Here is a 20,434-nt window from a genome sequence, read left to right as displayed (position 1 = left end):
TACACCACCCCCCAGCTACCGCTAAAGCAGGCTTTGGCGGGGGGCAGGACGGGCAAGCAGCAATTTCTCTGCTACAGCAGAGAAACTGCTGCTTGTCTCTCCACCACCCCCACCTCCCGCTAAAGCAGGCTTTGCCGGGGGGCGGGCGGCGGGGGCGCCAGAAGGTGGTCTCGCCTAGGGCGCAAGAAACCCTAGCACCGGTCCTGGGAGTCTGTCCACCGTCAAACGGCTCTAACCATCAGAAAGCTATTCCTGATGTTGGAATCTCCCTTCTTCTAACTTGAATCCAGTGGGTCAGGGCCTACCCTCTGGAGCAGCAGGAAAGAAGCTTGCTCCACCTTCCATGTGACAGCCCTTCCGATATTTGAAGATGGTGAACATATCACCTCTGTCTCCTCTTCTCCTGGCTAAACATACCCAGCTCCTTCAACCGTTCCTCGTGGGCCTTGGCTTGCAGACTTTTAATCATCTTTTATCATGCTTTGGTTCTCCCCCGCTTGGACTACTGCAATGCGCTCTACGTGGGGCTACCTTTGAAGGTGACACGGAAACTACAACTAATCCAGAATGCGGCAGCTAGACTGGTGACTGGGAGTGGCCGCTGAGACCACATAACACCAGTCCTGAAAGACCTACATTGGGAGACCAGGCTACCAGTACGTTTCCGCTTCAACCTTGGTGATCTTAAGTGGGTGGGTGGCCGAGGGAGTATCACACAGCTTACCCGCCCTCACTGCTGGAACAGGAATCCCATTTATCATCCTTCCTGCCCAGAAGGATCCAATGGGAAGCCTGGGTAGGCGGAGCCAGTCCAGGACCTAGGATGGTTCACTGAGGCTGCTGTTTGCAGTTTCCCAATGGAGTATGTGATTGGCCACTGCGAGAACGTGATGCTGGATTAGATGGGCCAATGACCTGGTCCAGTAAGCTCTTCTTACTTTCTGTGGTCAGGATAGAATATTATAAAGAACGTAGGATCAAAAACCCCTTCTGAATTCTTTCTCAGACTTCTGCTCTGCACTGAAAGGCAGTGGCATAGGAAGGGCGGGGCGCAGGGGGCGCTGTGCCCCGGGTTCCAGGGGAGGGGGGTGACACTCCCTGGCCCCTTCCCCACCATCAGGCACCCTGTCCAGACATGGCAGCCCCACAACCCGCCGCTCGGTTCGGCGGCTCGCCACAGGAGCAGCAGCACCGGCCCGGATGCATCCGGCTGGCACAGCTGCTCACGCGGCAAGCGAGCAGCGGGTCGTGGGGCTGCCCAACCCACCGGATCCACTACGCATGCCCAGAAATTCCGGCCATTCACAGTACATCCGGTGCATCATGGTGTCACGGCGCACGCGCTGTGACGCCCTGTCCCCAGGGGGGTGCCTCCACGCCACCGCCCCGGGCAGTGAAAAGCCTTCCTATGCCGCTGCTGAAAGGGGGCCTATGTTGGTATCCCCCCCACACACACACTCTTTGCCTTTTTGTGGACCAATTACTTTTCAGCCTTTTGCTTGTTTGTTTTTTAAAAAGGGTTCCCAATGTATGGAGTGTTCGCCCAAATGTTGACAAACCCTTGTGTGAGGGACCTGCAACAATCACAATTCTTTGAACCCCTGCCATGTTCCAAAATATTATGCGCCCATTCCCCTTTCCCAAAGACTAGAGAAAAGGCTGAAAGGAGGGAGAACAGAGTTGATCATGGATGCAGCAAGGCAAAGAAGTATTTACACTCTTTTCTTCCTGCCAACTTTTGAGACGTGCCAAGACTGTTTTTCTCTTTTTCCCCACCCCACCCAAACAAACCCTTCTTGTTGTTATGTTCGGGCTTTTGGAACAATCCCAGATGGATGCTCTTTGTCCTCAAACATCTCCACACATTAAATTCACTGGGATTTTTGTTTTTGTTTTACTTTCTTCTTTTTGTAATCACAGGGCCAAGGACCATGCTAGCTAATTATTGTTAGCCACACAATTGTCAATGTTTTCTTGCAGGATGTGGGTATTGCTGACGTCAGGGGAAATGTGGCTTTTAAATTACCACTGGCTTTTTGGCATGGAACGGGAACCATCAGTTCCTGTATGTAATGAACTGACTCCCATGTAGAGCTGAGTTTAAGGAGGAGTTTGCAAAATAATAATAATAATAATAATAATAATAATAATAATAATAATAATAATAATAATAAACTGCTCAGAAAGTATTGCCCTGGATAGGCTTTGCTGACTATAACTTGATCTCCAGTTGGCTAGAATGACAGAGGAAACATTCTCCCAACTATAATACAGTGGTACTTCAATTTAAGAACAGTCCGGTTTAAGAATGATTTGGTTTACGAACACTGCAAAACTGGAAATAAGTGTCCTGGTTTGAGATATTTACCTTGGTCTAAGAACGGAATCTGAACGGTGGAAGGGCACTGGCGGCGGGAGGCCTCATTAGGGAAAGCGTGCCTCGGTTTAAGAACGGTTTTGTTTAAGAACGGACCTCCGGAGCGGATTAAGCTTGTAAACCAAGGTAGCACTGTAACTCACATTCATTTGTTCTAAGTGACACTGGGACATAGCCACCCAGGACTGACTACATGACACTGTGACATCCTTCTGCTCAGTATGGGCTCCCTGATAGGCTGGGATCACTCTGGAAAGGAGAAAGATGTACTAATCAGAAACACGATTCTAGATTCAGGTAGGTAGCCGTGTTGGTCTGACGCAGTCGAAATAAATTAAAAAATTGTCCAGGAGCACCTTAGAGACCAACTAAGTTAGAACAAACTTAGTTGGTCTCTAAGGCAGTGTTTTTCAACCTTTTTTGGGCAAAGGCACACTTGTTTCATGAAAAAAATCACGATGCACACCACCATTAGAAAATGTTAAAAAAATTAACTCTGTGCCTATATTGACTATATATAAAGTAATTCTCTTGAATTTTTCAATTTTTCCCACGGCACACCAGGCAACATCTCGTGGCACACTAGTGTGCTGCGGAACAGTGGTTGAAAAACACTGCTCTAAGGTGCTACTGGACAACTTTTTAATTTTTTAATTTAATCAGAAGCAGAAAATCTTCATGAAAGTAGCAGCAGAGGCTTTTGGGAAAAGGTGGCAACTGGGACATCTAAGGAACTGGAGAGGGCATACATCTTGACCACATGCCCTGAAAAATTGAATTGCTCTGCTATTCAATGCAGTCCTTCAGCAAATGGTGAACCTGGAAGCCCACGTGATCCTTGTTTTATAATTAATGCTGTCTGTTTGTTTATTAACTAACATTCTCCAGATGGTGAACCGCATTATTTAAAAACCATTTATTAAAAAGAAGAGAAAAGAAAAAAGAAGATTGGAGGAATCATGGAGGAATCATAGAATCATAGAACTGTAGAGTGGGATGACACACCTAGGCTCATCTATTCCAACCCCCTCTCAACACACCGTCTCCCATCCAAATTGAAACCATAGCGGACCCTGCTTAGCTTTTGCAAATGTGCCCGCAGTTTTATTGCTGCAGCGCTACGAGGATGGGGCTACCAACGATGGCCATGCTCTGCAGACTCCACGGTTGGAGGCAATAACGCTTCCGAATACCAGTTGCTGGAAATCACAGGAGAGGAGAAGGTTTCTGTGCTCGGGTCTTGCTTGCCGATTTCCCGCAGGGATCTGGTTGGCGACTGTAAGAGAAGGACGCTGGACCAGATGAGCCATTGGCCTGATCCAGCTGCAGGCTCTTCCTCTGTGGAGACGAAGGGCGCCCATCCCTCTCTTGACCAGGAGGTGGAGCACTTCTGCTGCTGCTGTGGCCTCCCCTCTTCCCTAACAAGCCGGTCTGCCTGAACTCAGAATGAATTTTGCTCCCTTTTCATCACTCTCTGAAGTCCAGCTGCTCCTGTCAACACCTTCTTATAGCATGTAATTCATCGCTCAGAGTGACAGCTGGGGCTGTGGGCTCGGGACCAGCTTCCCCCTGCCACTGGCGACACCCGGAGATGGTGACCGGTCTAAATAAAGGGCTTCCCCGCTCCTCTTCTCCTCTTGCACCTGCGGCTAAAGGAGCCTCTCCAAAGGATTCTCCTGGAACAAAACAGTTATCTCTCCCGCTCTCCCCTCTCTCCCTCTGGGTAAACTTTATTAGTAGACTTGAAACGCTTCTCTTGCAGCCGAGGGGATCCACTTTTATTTCTTTCCACAGAAGTATCTCCCTAAAGTCAAAATGAGAAACATTTAGGACGGTCAATATGGCGGGGGCGAGATAGCATCGTGGAGGCATTTTGTCAGAGACACAAATGAGAATTGTATAAAAATTGGGATGGTGAGGTGCAGAGGGTGTGTGTGTGTGTGTGTGTGTTTAGACGGGGGCATAGTCCTAGTCATTAACGATGGGTGGATCTGAACATTTCAGCTTCTCAGAGTTTCTCATTTTTTTTTTACAGCTTTATGTTCTGTTTCCCAAATCTCCACATCAGTTTGCATTTAAAAAACAAAACAAAAAACAAATGCCCACATGGAAATTAACCAATTTTGATGCACTTTTTTCATAATCGACACATTTTTGTATGTAATTCTATATACATTTTTTTTTGCAAACCCGTTTCCCCCAGTATATTGCATTTTCAAAAATTATTTTCGCTAGTATATGCATTTTTAATGTACGCACTACCACCATCGATACAATTACCACCATTGATACAATTTTGTACACATTGCTTATCTGGAGGAGGACGTTGCAAAATTCGGAGAGCTGCAAATTCTGAAGGCTGGCTGTGTCTCAGAAATCTTTCAGCGGAAACTGCTGAAGTCTCCGGGAAAACCCGGAAGTATGGCAACCCATTTTAGAAGAATAGATTTTGCTGAATTTCTTCTTCTTCTTCATTATTATTATTATTATTATTATTATTATTATTATTATTATTATTATTATTATAGATTTCCCAAAAAAGAAAAGAAAAGCTGAGCAACTGTCAAAAAATGCTCAACAACTTTAGTGTTTGGACTTTCTCTTTTTGAAATACGGCAACCCTATACAGATGCAAATTTAGAAATGATGAGTAGCATTTAAATGCGGGTGGCGCTGTGAGTTAAACCACAGAGCCTAGGGCTTGCCGATCAGAAGGTCGGTGGTTCGAATCCCTCCCACAGGGTGAGCTCCCGTTGCTCGGTCCCAGCTCCTGCCCACCTAGCAGTTTGAAAGCACATCAAAGTGCAAGTACGTAGATAAATAGGGACCGCTCCGGTGGGAAGGTAAACAGTGTTTCCGTGTGGTGCTCTGGTCTGCCAGAAGTGGCTTAGTCATGCTGGCCACATGACCCAGAAGCTGTATGCCGGCTCCCTCCGCCAGTAATGCGAGATGAGCGCCACAACCCCAGAGTCGGACACGACTGGACCTGATGGTCAGGGGTCCCTTTACCTTTTTGGAATACATTGCACCATAGTGGGAAGGCTCTGTCTGGAACGATGATCTGCTTTGTGTTGTCCCCCCCTTTCCTTTTCTAATTTACAGTAAAACAGCAACAATTTATTTATTTGTTTCTTTCATAGAATTTATGCACTGCTTGGTTGTAAAGAACCTCAAAGCAGGTTACAAAAAGGGGGTGGGGGAGAGATGAAACGAAAAAATCACTACTAGGAAAAGTTGGCAACAAACATTTAAGACTTTTGAAAAGTTTAAAATAGCAATACAGCAAACCTCACACCAACTTTCTAAACATCTGGGTGAGCTTGCCTAAATAAAAATGATTTTATAGAAGGTGCCGAAAAGAGTACAGTTGAAGGAGCCAGGCTGATGTCAATAGGCAGGGAGTTCCATAGGGTAAATGCCGCCCCACTAAAAGATTGAGTTCTTACAAATGGGGAACGGGTATTGTGTTGCAACTGTAACAGTGCCAGATCCAAATAACAAGAACCATAATAGTAATAGTTGAAAGAAAGAAAGAAAGAAAGAAAGAAAGAAAGAAAGAAAGAAAGAAAGAAAGAAGCTGAACCCCAGTTATTACATCTTGTCCTTTTTCGCTGCTTGCAAGGACTCACAGTATACCTGGCCTAGATGTTCTAGAAAATGTCTTGAAAATTCAAAACACCCCCATCCTAGCATTACCTTTTAGCCTAATCCATTTTTTTCCTATTTATGATTTAGTTCTTATTTTGCGATAAACTCTCCCTCCTTCCAATATTTAACAAGCAGGGGCTGCTGTGATTGTAATTTTCTTAAGGCAGGTCTTTGGTTTCTTTTACAAATGGGAGCCTTCCTCCTTTCTCGTAATTTATTCCATATTTCATCCGTTCCTCTTCCTCATTTATAATTCCTCTTTATTTTATTACTCTGAATAATTTCCCTCTAGGATTTGTCATAAAATAAATTCTGCACCTTTTGTCTTCCCATTTCTAAAACCCCAAAACGGAACATGAGCAGGGCTGTGTGTACTCCACACTTTAAAATAAACTTTGGCATCTCAGCACTTTGGGCTGAGAAAAGTGAGCTGCATAAATTAATTAAATCTGCATAAATTTGAATCATTTGCCTTTGCCTTTCTGCCAGGGAGATTGAATTTCCCCAGACCACTGAAATCCTGCTTAGCCATCCCACCAACCTCGGAGATTGCAGAACAAATGTATTTTTTGTGGGTTGGTTTTTTTTTTGCAACCATGAGGACTAGAAACTTTAAAAAAAACACCAAGAGAAATTCTGAATTTGTGTGGAATTAAGGAAACGCATGGAGGGTTGAATACAGCTCTGCTCTGTAACCCTTTTTTTCATCCAGAACAGAAATGGGAAAACTTTTTCAGCAGTACAGTTGCAAACCTCCGGCAAACCACATGCCACTATGCCACTGGCAGGTGAGTCCAGAGTCAAAAGAGGGTGGGGGCACAGGTGAGACAAATCCTAATATTTCCAGTTGCAAACCACAGTGCATTTCCTTCTTGATTTTACATAATATTTTTCTTCTTCTTCTTCTTCCTCCTCCTCCTCCTCCTCCTCCTCCTTTTCTTCTTTGGCGATCACTCGTAGCTGAGTAATATTGTCTTCCATAAACAAGGTTTTAACGGTTAGTCCGTAAGTGACTGTGGAGGCCAATTCTGGATCCACACGTCCTTCCAGTGGGGACATAAGTTTCCGGGCGGAAGTTGATCATGGTGAGGGTTTGACAAGCATGCCTTCCTCTTAGCACATTTCTCCCTTGCGTCCTGAGTTCGAGTGTCTTCAAAGCCCATGACACCTTTGGTAAAGGCTGTTCTCCAACTGGAGCGCTCGCAGGCAAGTGTTTCCCTATTGTTGGTGTTTATACTACATTTTAAAAGATTTGCCTTGAGAGAGTTTTTAAACCTCTTTTGTTGACCACCAGCATGACGCTTTCCATTTTAAAGTTTGGAATAGAGTAGCTGCTTTGGAAGACGATCATCAGGCATCCGCACAACATGACCAGTCCAACGAAGATGATGTTGAGGAATCATTGCTTCGACACGGGTGATCTTTGCTTCTTCCAGTACACTGGCATTAGTTTGCCTGTCTTCCCAAGTGATGCTGGCAAGGTGGGATTTCTGGAAATTAGTAATTGCCAGATCCTGAACCAGATTTGGATCCAGGGCGGGTCAGAATGAGTTCAGATTGGGTCCTATTTGGATTTACAAACTGGGGCCACAACTCTGATGGGGTTTTTCTAAGCACAGCCCTATTTAATGAATATTCATTCCCTTTCCCCCCACAGGCAGATCCGATGACATTGTCTGTTTAATGAGTATTCATTCTGATATGTTAGTGGGAATGTTAGACAATGTGACATCTCACCTTCTTAATGCAGGTTGGCCAACAAGGGACGATGAGAACCCCAAATTAACAATTTCAACTTTGGGGTTCTCATCAGCTGTACACCATAATCATCACAATTATAACAAAATTATATCTGAAGAAGTGTGCATGCACACGAAAGCTCATACCAAGAACAAACTCAGTTGGTCTCTAAGGTGCTACTGGAAAGAATTTTTTTTATTTTGTTTCAATTATAACAAATAAAGGCTTGACATATCTCGCTTTGCATGTCATGAGTCTATCGCATATATTAGTTTCACCTTTTAAGTTGAATTACTGAAAGAAATGAACCGTTCCACGATGTTCTAATTTTTCGATTTTCACCTGTATATACCTCAAGGACCTGCAATGAGAAAGTCACAATTTCGCTTGGTTTCAGACCCCTGCCTGGCTCTTTGTATGGTCCTGATGCTGTTCCATGTCTTTCTTCATCTACTCATCCTAAGATGAGCTGAGAGAGCCTTCTAAGCCTGACGTCACCCTTGTTGGCCAGGTAAAGGACCTCTGGATAGTTAAGTCCAGTCAAAGGTGACTATGGGGTTGCAGCACTCGTCTTGATTTCAGGTTGAGGGAGCTGGCGTTTGTCCACAGACAGCTTTCCGGGTCATGTGGCCAGCAGGACTAAACCACTGCTGGGGCAACGGGACACTATGATGTAAACCAGAGCGCACGGAAACGCTGTTTACCTTCCCGCCGGAGCGGTACCAGTTTATCTACTTGCACTGGTGTGCTTTCGAACTGCTAGGTTGGCAGGAGCAGGGACAGAGCAACTGGAGCTCACCCCGTCGCGGGGATTCGAACTGCCAACCTTCTGATCGGCAAGCCCAAGAGGCACAGTGGCTTTTTTTTAGGATTGAAGTTGTGGAGATTTTTTTTTTTAGGATTTCACTCCAGGAAATAAACTGCCACAGGGGCCAGATTAAGCAGGCCCCTGAAACGGACTTTGGACATGCCTGTTTTAATGTGTCCTGAAGCTTCTGCCATTCAGCCGCGAGTTTCAGTGTTACAAGAGAGAGAAACCTTATCCGCAGTCTCCATGCCATACAAAATGTTATAAGCTTCTACCAGATCACCTCTTACTAAAGAGAAAGTTATGGTCCTTAATACCAGCATCTTTTGGCACTCTGTAGTCAATTCTGGTGTGGTTTCCCAGGGAGTGGGGATAGAAAGGAGAACAATAACATTTTCTCAAAAGGAACTGCTCATCTCATCTCCACAAGGCTCCCTTGGAACTTGGTGCTGCGTCTGGGGAAACGATCTCGGTCCCACGAGAGTTGCGTGTGCATATATGTTTGAAAATGGAGCGTTCCTGAAGCGGCAATGATTTGCCCACCCCCTCCTTTCCCCCCAGCTCCCCCCAAAAGAAAGCTCCTTGGGGTTTCGGGTCTTTAAAAGATGGGAACTGGTTCTCTGCAACAAAATGCGTCCCCTCGGAAAACTCAGGGAGATGGCAGTAAAGCTGCAAATTGTTGTTCAGAGTCGATAAATGTTGACTGAAGTTTCTACATTTTCAAAGCGGTCCCAGGGGGCTGCTTTGCCTTCTCTGTGTGAGGTAGGGCGATGACTCTTTTTTAAATAAAAAAAAAAGGAAAGAAACCCAGAGACTGGGGAGGACAGAAAAAAACAACCACCCAACCACCATTTCTAGGACCTTAAAAAAGGTAAAGGTACCCCTGACCGTTAGGTCCAGTCGCGGACGACTCTGGGGTAGCAGCACTCATTTCACTCTATAGGCAGAGGGGGCCGCCGTTTGTCCACAGACAGCTTCCGGATCATGTGGCCAGCATGACAAAGCCGCTTCTGGGAAACCAGAGCAGCGCACGGAAACGCCGTTTACCTTCCCACCGGAGCGGTACCTATTTATCTGCTTGAATTTTGATGTGCTTTCCAATTGCTAGGTTAGCAGGAGCAGGGACCGAGCAACGGGAGCTCACCCCATTGCGGGGATTCGAACCGCCGACCTTCCGATCGGCAAGCCCTAGGCTCAGTGGTTTAGACCACAATGCCACCCATGTCCTTTTCTAGGACCTTATTGATGAGTAAGCGAGCTCTAGAAATCAGATCAACTTGAATCTGAATATTGAGAGGAGAGAGGCAATGTGGTACAGTGGTTAGTGCATTGGCCTATAACCGGGTTCAAGTCCCTCCTTAGCCAGGGACCATGGTCCCCCAGGAAACTTGCTAGGGGAATATGGGTGTCGCTTCCTCTCAGCCTAACCTGTTTCACGGGGTTCTTGTGAGGATAAAAAGGGTGGCCAAACAACTAAACCACAACAACAACAACTTCCCTCCAGAAGTTAGAATATTAGTGCACATTCCATGGTATCACTTGATGGCTGGTATCACTTCAAGTGGGATTCTCTGTTGTCCTTCTGTCTCCCCACCTACAAACAGTAGCCAAGGTTTCTAGGGAAGGAACGGGCAGGTTGGGTGGGTAAATAGAGAGGGTGTCAGAGAGGGTGTAACGCACTACGCATTCTCATAGCCTTCCTTTTCTGTGTCTGGGATTTATTCCAATTAAAGCAGAAGCCGCATTATTATTATATTTTGCAAAACTCTGGCTAATTTACGGTGGTTTTAAATCACGCCCCTTTCCTAATGGCTGCAAGGCTGCCAAAATCTTTGCAACTGCAGAAACAGCTTCACGGGAGAATTTGGATGTAACGGCAACGGGAGATTTGGAAGATGAATTCGTAGGAGAATCTTCTCCTCCTCACCAAAACATCTTCCTCAACCATCCTGTTTTTGTTTTCTCATATTTGCCTTGGCGCGGCTGCTGTCTGTTTTATGATGTTTTAATTATTGCTGTTTATTTATTGTAATCATATTTTAATTGTTTGTGTAAGCGCCTTGAGTGTCTTGGCAGGGGGGGCAAATTATCAATTAAGTTATTATTAAAAAGTTATTACCATGTGTACCTACTCCAAACCGTGGCTCTCGAGTGCCAGGAATAGGATTTTCCTGTCTTCTGCTTCTTTGTTTTCGCTCTTAGCTCAGGGCTGTTCTATGCATTGCACAGAGTAAGGGGGCAGGATGAGGCCCTTCTGGACTGTACCACTTCGGATTGCAGGGGGTGGCATCAATTTTTCCAATGCTCACTCATGGAAGAAGCTCTTTGCATGGATATCAGGGACGGAGCTATGCCAGACCTTTCTTACAATGAGCTTGTGTTTTTGTGTTTTGTGTTTTTACAGAGAGGAACATTAATAACGATGACCTCCCCTGCTCACGTGCGCAAGTCAGGATTCTCCCGCCTTATTCTGCATAATGAGTAGGACAGTTGTCTTTAATTTCTTTGGTGTTTTTTTTTTTTTTGGTTAGCTAAAAACAGATTAAAACACATGCCAACTTTTTACATATCAGGATAGGCTTGCTGAAACAAGAATGCTTTTAGCAGGTGCCCAAAACAGCACAGTGAAGGTGGTCGCTTGGTGTCAATAGGCGAGGAGTTCCAAAGTGTGGGAACTGGCACACTAAAAGTTTGGTTTCTTATGGAATGAGCATCACTTGACTAAGAGATCTAAGTGATCAAGTGGAATGAGCATCACTTGACTAAGAGATCTAAGTGATCAAGTGGGCATATATGGCCCACACATTCGACAGAATGGGGCATCCAAAGAAGACCAGGCTATTTCAGACTGCAGGTTGAAGGAATGATCTTTTTGATCAGCAACTGGAAGACCACCCAGCAGGGATGCTGTAGCTGCCAACTTCCTGCCTGGGGGGGGAAGGGGGTTGAGCTAGATGTCCTTTGAGGTGCCTCCCAAACTCTACCATCCTCCCAGGGGCGTAGGAAGCACGTCGGGCAGGGCGTCACGATGAACGTCGGATGGACTGTGTGTGCATGCGTGGAAATGCTGCGCATGCTCAGTCCATCCGGACCGGCGCTGTGAGAGGCAGCTTGTGGGGCTGCCCCGTCCGTGCTGCTTTACGGACGAGGTGCCAGGTGGCGGGGCTCAGCTTGGGGAGTGGCGGGAAGGGCCGCAGAGTGTCACCCCCCTCCCTGGAACCTGGGGCGCACCGCCCCCATCGCCCCTCCCTTGCTACGCCACTGCATCCTCTCCCAACCTTCGCCTCTTTGTGTGCCCACTCCCCTCCCCATTCTGCGAAAGAGCCGGGAGAAGATGAGTTTTTATATGAAGATTGCAAGCGCCAACAGAACGGAGAAAGCAAAGAGGAGTTCAGAAAGGCAGAAGGGATTTTGAGCAGAGGCAGGTCCGGAGAATGAAGCGACATAAAGATTGATTCACCCCTGCCTGCCTCCCTCTTGCACTCTCTCCTAACTTCCAGCGTCCTCCAGGGATGGTTGCTGGCTTTGGGATTTTCCAATATAAAGTGTCATCTTCTGTTCAATATTATTGCATCGAACTACCTCCCGAGACTCACTACAGAGGTGCTCTCCTCACGGTTCTCTGGGGAAATTTCACAACAGCCCGAGGCTGGGCGAGGACATGCCCCCTCCCCCCCCATCCTACAAAGAGGTGGCGTTGCGAGAGAGTGAGGGGAAAGGTGTCAGCTGGCCTAGTGCGCAGAAACCCATCTAGGTGGTGCATCTGCGTGACGTTTGGGGGGGGGAGACTGGACCAATTCGTGGGAGAGAGGGCTATCGATGGCTGCTAGCCACAATGGCGATGCTCTGTCCCCACAGTTGGAGGGAGCAATGCTTCCTGGAAAATGCAGGAGGGGAGAGTGCTGTCCTTGTGCTCAGGTCCTGCTTGCAGGTTTCCCTTTTTGGGGATCCGGTTGGCCACTATGAGAACAGGATGCTGGGCTAGATGGGCCATTTGGCCTGATCCAGCAGGCACTTCTTGGGCAATGTTTCTGCAAGCACACAAAGACGGAAGCTGAAAGTTAGTCCTCACTAGGGCGATGACAAACCTAGACAACATCTTAAAAAGCAGAGATATCACCTTGCCGACAAAGGTCTGTATAGTTAAAGCTATGGTTTTCCCAGTAGTGATGTATGGAAGTGAGAGCTGGATCATAAAGAAGGCTGGTCGCCGAAGAATTGATTGTTTTGAATTATGGTGCGGGAGGAGACTCTTGAGAGTCCCATGGACTGCAAGAAGATCAGACATATCCATTCTGAAGGAAATCAGCCCTGAGTGCTCACTGGAAGGACAGATCCAGAAGCTGAGTCTCCAATACTTTGGCCACCTCATGAGAAGAGAAGACTCCCTGGGAAAGACCCCGATGTTGGGAAAGATGGACAAGGAGAAAGGGATGACAGAGGATGAGATGGTTGGACAGTGTTCTCGAAGCTACCAACATGAGTTTGACCAAACTGCGGGAGGCAGTGGATGTCAGGAGTGACTGGCGTGATCTGGTCCATGGGGTCACGAAGAGTCAGACACGACTAAACAACTGAACAACAACAAAGGGCCAACACCAACAGTATAGGCAGGGCCGGATTTAGGTTTGATGAGCCCCTAAGCTACTGAAGGTAATGGGGCCCTTTATATGTCCAGCTGTCCTTTGTCAACACGAAATTGTCACTGTTTTTTTGTGTTGAATGTATGCTATATGGTAATTTATGGACCTAATAGGTATCTAAAGCCATTTGCACATGCAGAATGTAGGCACCCTATATATAGAAATGAGCAAACCAGTGATATTTTAGGGAGCAGGCAAGCAGGCAGGGCCCATTACTTACATCAGGGGTGTCCAAACTTTTTTCAAAGAGAGCCAGATTTGATAAGTGAAGGGCCGTGAGGACCAACCAAAGGGCCAACCAAAGTTGTTGACTTTTTAAGGATTGAAGTTGCTGAGGGTTTTTTTTTTTTTTTTAGGATTTTACCCCAGGAAATAAACTGCCACTGGGGCCAGATTAGACCAAACGGTGGGCAGGATTAGGCCCCCAAAATGGACTTTGGACATGCCTGACTTACAACACAGGAGCCTGCACAACACAAAACACTGTTGCTGTATGTAGGTTTTATTTTATTGGTTGTTTATCTTATATTTTGGAAATGTACATCCGGTTTCTTCTTCCTTCAAATTTTTTTGGGGCCCCCAAGAGAGTGGAGCCCTAAGCTATAGCTTGCTTAGCTTATACATAAATCAGGCACTGGGTATAGGGCAGAGTCTAGATGGGAAAGGGTTAGCCTGCAGTGTTCTGACCCTCCAAGTGCCCTGATTTTCAGGGACAGTCCCAGAATTACAGAAGCCGTCCCAGATTCTGATTTGGTCCTGGAATGCCCCGGTTTTGCTTTTTCCTCTCCTCCTCGTCTCAGGGAACAATTAAAAGTGGTTTGTTTTTAGGTGCAAAACCAGAGCCCTGTTTATATTGAAGATAAAATTCCTGTACCAAATGAAGGAAATGGTGAAGCTGGCGTACGGAGCCCTTCCCTGTAATTTTGAAGGAAAAGGTCACCAATCTACTTTAAATTCTTTAATTGCAATGCTTCAGCAGCCAACCACTTTTTAGGAAATGTGGGGAGTGTTGGTTCCTTTATTATAAATGGAGCCTGGCACTGTATACTCAGAAGTAAGTCCCACTGTATTCAATGGAGGTTACTCCCAGGTAAAGACTGTGCAACCTTACACTGCAGTCCTAAGCAACCTTACACAGAAGTCCCACTGATTCAATAGGATTTACTCTCTCGTATGTTCCTGATCATTCTCAGTTTCTAGTATTATTATTGCTTTTTAGGGGGTACTCGCAGGTATGCAGTACCGGCACCTCTTTTTGCTGTTGTTAAAAAGTGTGTCACTTACTGTAACAACTTCATAGTGAAGCACCTATTTTTCCAGAAAAAACACTGTTGTTTGTTTGTTTGTTGTTGTTGTTACCCACCTTTTCCCCTGACAGGGACTCTACTGTACAAATTATATAATGCCATATATTATCAAAATATCAAACATACCTTCAAGTATGTATATACTTGAAGGTATGTTTGATATTTTGATAATATATGGCATTATATAATTATATAATTATAATATATGGCATTATATAATTATATAATTTGTACAGTCTGTTATGATTGTTTATTGTATTGTAATTGACCTATTATCTACACAGAACTGATGAAGCTTCCTTTGCGAAACCTGTTGTAATCCGGAAGGCAGGTCTTCTTCCTTCTTCTCAGGTGCCCCTCTGTGAAAGAATTCAAGATGACTACATCCCACTACCGACAGCTTTGTTTTTCTGTCCTAATGAACTTATGAAAACTTATGTTGGCACTGAGCTGTTTGAATACATCTCAAGCTGAATGGTTCTTTTGTATTGATTTTGGTCATATACGTTACATGTATATAAGTGTATTTGGTTCCATTGTTTGATCTTTCATTACAGTATCTTTGGTATTATTATTATTATTATTATTATTATTATTATTATTATTATCGTCATTATTATTTCAGCCGGTGTACAGTGGTTTTGTTGTTACTTTTGCTGAAGGGCCAAGTCTGGCCATGCCTGACCTAGAGGGAACCAGGCAAACCTTGAGACTTCTGGTCAGACCTGGAGGTCGGACAACCTTATGCTTAGCTCACGATCTCCCCTGCTCCTGTCACCCTGCGGGTGATGGGGGGATTTTGAGAGCTGGACAGGAACCCAGGCATCTCCCAGTCTTGGGGGAAGGTTGTCCAGAGCTGATAGCTCCATAAGGTTGGTGGCAGTGTGGAAATGCTGGGGGGTGGGGGTCGTGCCCACCCTGCTCCTCCCCCAAAGAGACCCTAGAAACCAGGGCTGCAGAGAGCTGAACTCAGATGCAATGGCTGCGTCAATCACTACCATCAATCATGGAAGAAATCCACTGCAGTTTGATGGGCAGGAGTTGGGAGTGGGCACCGTGCACACACCCCCCCCTCGCGGTGGGTGCCACCATCTCCATCTTTTCCCATAACCCCCCCCCATGCACTTTTCTTGTGGGCACAGCCTGGTGCGGACAGGGTTAAAGCGGACCCGTCCTCAGTGGCATGCAATTTATGATCTGGCGAATCCGTTTTTAATTATTTTTTGCTGTGACAGAGGTGGAAATATCCAACTTCAAATGGCTGGCTTTATTGATATGCTGCTATTTGTGCCTCTGTGGAGGAACAATCCTGTAAAAGCAATAAATTAGAAAACCCTTTTTCTCATTAGAGAGATAGAGAGATGGACAGGAGTGGGGGGGGGGAAGTGTGTGTGGGGGGGGGGGAGAGAGAGAGCCTTCTTCCTCCCTTTCTCAGAGAGACCAAGCTCCAAGCTCTCTGAGGAGTCCCCCTCCCTCTTGCTGAACTCTGCCTGGCAGATATTCCATTTTGACTTGCTATGTAAAGTCGCCCGCAGACACAAATGGGCGAAAGCTCCGCCCCCCTCCGGGTAGAATCCTGCCCCCTTCCAAAGCTTCATAGTGCTGGGGTGCTTCTGCGTTATGATGGGGGCTTGATTGGGGAAAGGATATGGGGCTACTTTTGTGCAGAGCAGTGGGACCTTTGTACTATTACTACTGTGCAATGTAAGAAAAAACTTCTGGATCCAGCCTATGACCGATTCAGTATGGCATCCTGTTCTCACAGTGGCCAACCAGATGCCCATAGAAGCACACAAACTAGCTTCATTTATTTATTGTTGCAATTAAGGCAGGGGTCAGCAACCTTTTCCAGCAGGGGGCCGGTCCACTGTCTCTCAGACCTTGTGGGGGACCAGACTATATATATATATATATATATTGGGGGGAATGAACAAATTCCTATGCCCCACAAATAACCCAGAGATGCATTTTAAATAAAAGCACACATTCTACTCATGTAAAAACACCAGGCAGGCCCCACAAATAACCCAGAGATGCATTTTAAATAAAAGGGCACATTCTACTCATATAAAAACACGCTGATTCCCGGACCGTCCGCAGGCTGGATTTAGAAGGTGATTGGACCAGATCCGGTCCCTGGGCCTTAGTCTGCCTACCCATGAATTAAGGTATTAATTGCCTTCTAAACCACTGTTTCAAGGCGATTTGCGCATCAGCTAATTACAAAGCAGTGGAAGACAGGAGTGCCTGGCATGCTCTGGTCCATGGGGTCACAAAGAGTTGGACATGACTAAACAACGACAACAACAACAATTACAAACAGGTCAAAACACAAAACCAACCAATGCATTTAAAAAATGTGACTCAAACTCTTCTTGTTTTAATTTACAAAGTCCTTAACAACTTTGGGCCAGGGTGCCTCCAGGATTCCCCGAATCCTTATATCCCGGCTAAGTCACTGAAATCACCTGCAGGAGCATGGACGTGCATTCCCCGAGTTGGCGAGGCCCCTTTGACAACAACTAGAAATGGAGGCTAGTCTTGTGGAATAGTCTGCCGAGAGCGATCCAGCAGGCTGCCTTCTGAAAACTATTCCGCCAAGCCTATGCAGGCAATGAAGACTGCATCTTTCCACAATGCCTGATATTTCTACCCTTTTTTTGCATGGTTTTTATGTGCTTTCCTTGTAAGCCGCTTGGATGTGCTTTTCTATAAAATAGCGGAATATAATTTTTTTAAAACAAGCGAATAAAATAATATTGGTGTTCCTCCTGTTGTCGCTGCTGCTAGGGCTGCAACCCAGTTAAAATAAATTTTAATCAACTAAACAGGAGTGTTAGTCAATTAATTGATTGATCTGCCGATTAAGTGTGCACGTGCATGAAAGCCATCTTCTGAAAGGCAAGAAGCACGTTTCCTTTGCGTTTTGATGCCCTCTGTTTCTTTGTAGAAGGCAGACTCTCAGAAAGAGGTGTTCCTCTTGTGCAAGGGAGAACAGCAGTGTGCCAGACATACGGCTTCAGTTCTTAGCATCTTGGGGGGTGTCTGGCAAAGACTGGAGAGCTGCTGCCAGTCAGTGTAGGCTAGAGAGGAAGGGGGAATCTGTGGGCCTAGGGATGGGGAGAATTTTGGCTTGCTTTGTATTTCCATGTCATTCCCTCCTCGTGAAACAAGACACTTAGTCTACTGCAGCTGTCCTTTGAAAGTCTGCCCTGTGCTGAATGTTGCAATCCAGCTCTCCAACCAAAAAAATGTGCACATAGTGCATGTTATTAGGAGAAACACATACAACTCATAGAATCATAGAATTGGAAAGGACTGTGAGGGTCATCTAATCCAACCCTCTGCAATGCAGGAATCTTTTGCCCAGCATGGGACTCGAACCCACAACCCTGAGATTAGGAGTCTCGTGCTCTACCAACGGAGCTATCCCAGCTTCCCCACTTCATTGAAGTGAGTTGTTAGGGAGTGGTCCAGGGGGTCTGAGCCCCAGATCTTTTGTTCTGAGGACCATATCACATGCCTCTTTCCTCTCCCTCCTGAAAATAACCCCAATCTATCCTTCTGTGGGCCTATCTATCCGTTTATAGGCACACTGCAAGGTTCAATGCTGCAAGACTCACACACCCAGGTCCACCCTGGTTTTATGCAAATTAATTTATGCAAATTTGTGCCATTGGCCTGTGCTGCAGGTCCCATCAGTGCTGCAGCAACGCCCCATGGAATGGTTCAATCCACAACTCAATTAAACCAAGATGTCAGGAATATCCGCACCTCGTACCCATCAACCAAAGAGGAAATACAAAATATTAAAACAGTGCTTTCACCAAGTACTGGATCAGATAGTCTTAATTCTGCAGTTTGGGTGGAAAACGGGATTTGAAGGACACTGACATCCCCTCCATTTCAAACCTTGATCCTGAGAGCTGTGCTGGAACCCACCATACATTTTTTTTTAATTTAATATACAGTTTACAAAAACACATGCATTGTGTTTTGTGGAGGCCAATTCTGGAGGCCAATTCTGGATCCACATGCATTGTGTTTTGTGGAGGCCAATTCCTTCCACAGTGGGGACATAGGTTTCCGGGCAGGAGTTGACCACAGTGAGGGTTTGCCAAGTGTGCCTTCCTGTTAGCGCATTTCTCCTTTTCCTCCTGAGTTTGAGCATCTTCAAAGCCCATGACACCTTTGGTACGTAAAGGCTGTTCTCCAACTGGAGCACTCGCAGACCAGTGTTTCCCATTTGTCGGTGTTTATATTACTTTTAGATTTGCCTTGGGAGAGTCTTTAAACCTCTTTTGTTGACCACCAGCATTACGCTTTCCATTTTTAAGTTCGGAATATAGTAGCTGCTTTGGAAGACGATCATCAGGCATCCGCACAACATGACCAGTCCAACGAAGTTGATGTTGAAGAATCATCGCTTCGACAAAGGTGATCTTGGCTTCTTCCAGTACAGGTTAGCCAGATTGATTTGTATGCTGTTGGCAGATTCTTCTTGTTGTCTTGTTGTGCTATGTCTGTGATAAAGGGGAACCATACTGGGGTGAAGAGTCTTCTTTCTATTTGTCCCCGTGTCAGTTTATTGGTTAGTTTTTCTAATAGGGCTGTTTCCCATACTATTGATACCATCGCTCCATGCCTACTCAAGATCTTGTGTGCATTCACATTGATCCCATCTTCTGTCCCATGAACAAAAATAAGAAGTGCTCTTGCAGGATTTTAAGCCTAATGCAGCAGACCACCCTTCTTTCTGGCGATGCTTACTCAGTGTGAAACACACACATGGGAAACTGCCAGGCCTGTGCACCAACAGAAGTTGACTGGATGTCCAGCATCAAAGGCAGAGAAGAAGCCAGGAGAGGCCAAAATTGTTCAGCAAGCCTTTGCATGTCTTCCTATTGAGGTGGTTCAATGGTTGCCTGGGTGGGTGGAATTTCTGCAGTATCTGGAAAGCCTTTGCTGGGATAGCAGATGTGGTACCCTCCAGAAGTTGTTGAGCTATGAGTCCCATCATCCCTGACAATTGGTGATACAGTCATACCTCTGGTTGCGTTCGGCACGGGTTACGTATGCGCCAAACCCAGAAGTACCGGAACAGGTTACTTCCAGGTTCAGGGCTTTGCGCATGCACAGAAGTGCTGAATCGCGCTTTGTGCACCAGGTGTGGTGCTTCAGGTTGCGCTCTGTTCAGGTTGCGAATGGGGCTCCGGAACGGATCCCGTTCACAACCAGAGGTACCACTGTACTTGCTCGGTCTTATGGTAGTTGTAGTCGCACAGTATCTGGGTAGCTGAGTTTCAGGTCCCTATAAATATACAGTCGTATCTTGGAAGCCGTTCCGGAAGCCCATTTGACTTCCAAAACGTTCAGAAACTAAGGCACAGCTTCCGATTGGCTGCAGGAAGCTCCTGCAGCCAATCGGAAGCCGTGGAAACCTCGCCGGACATTCGGCTTCTAAAGAAAGTTCACAAACCGGAACAGTCATTTCTGGATTTTCAGTGTTCGGGAGCCAAAACGTACGAGTGCCAAAGTGTTCGGCTTCCAAGGTATGACTGTACTACAAAAACCATGATGCAGAAAGAGAGAGAGAGAGAAATCCCCACGCTTATATGGTAACATCCAGTTAAAGTGAAGAATTTATAATATCAACAGATGCATTATTAGAACCCGCCAAAATCCAAATTGGCAGATGGAACATCCCTGCTGTGTGTTCTGAGCACAGCTAGAACCAGTCTGTTCGATGTTTGATAGCAGAATTCCAGGAACTTCCTGTGTACCAAAACACAGTGGAAGAATATGGATAATGCAGAGAATCTTTTACGCTGCCTGACACAGGCCCCTGCGTGCGAGAGGCACTGACGATGCAACACACAGAGAGTTAGCTCCTCTGTGGCTAGTGAAACTG

The sequence above is a fragment of the Lacerta agilis genome, chromosome 13 (assembly GCF_009819535.1).
Source record: "Lacerta agilis isolate rLacAgi1 chromosome 13, rLacAgi1.pri, whole genome shotgun sequence".
In the NCBI taxonomy this organism is placed as follows: domain Eukaryota; kingdom Metazoa; phylum Chordata; class Lepidosauria; order Squamata; family Lacertidae; genus Lacerta; species Lacerta agilis.
This window is presented reverse-complemented; position numbering follows the sequence as displayed.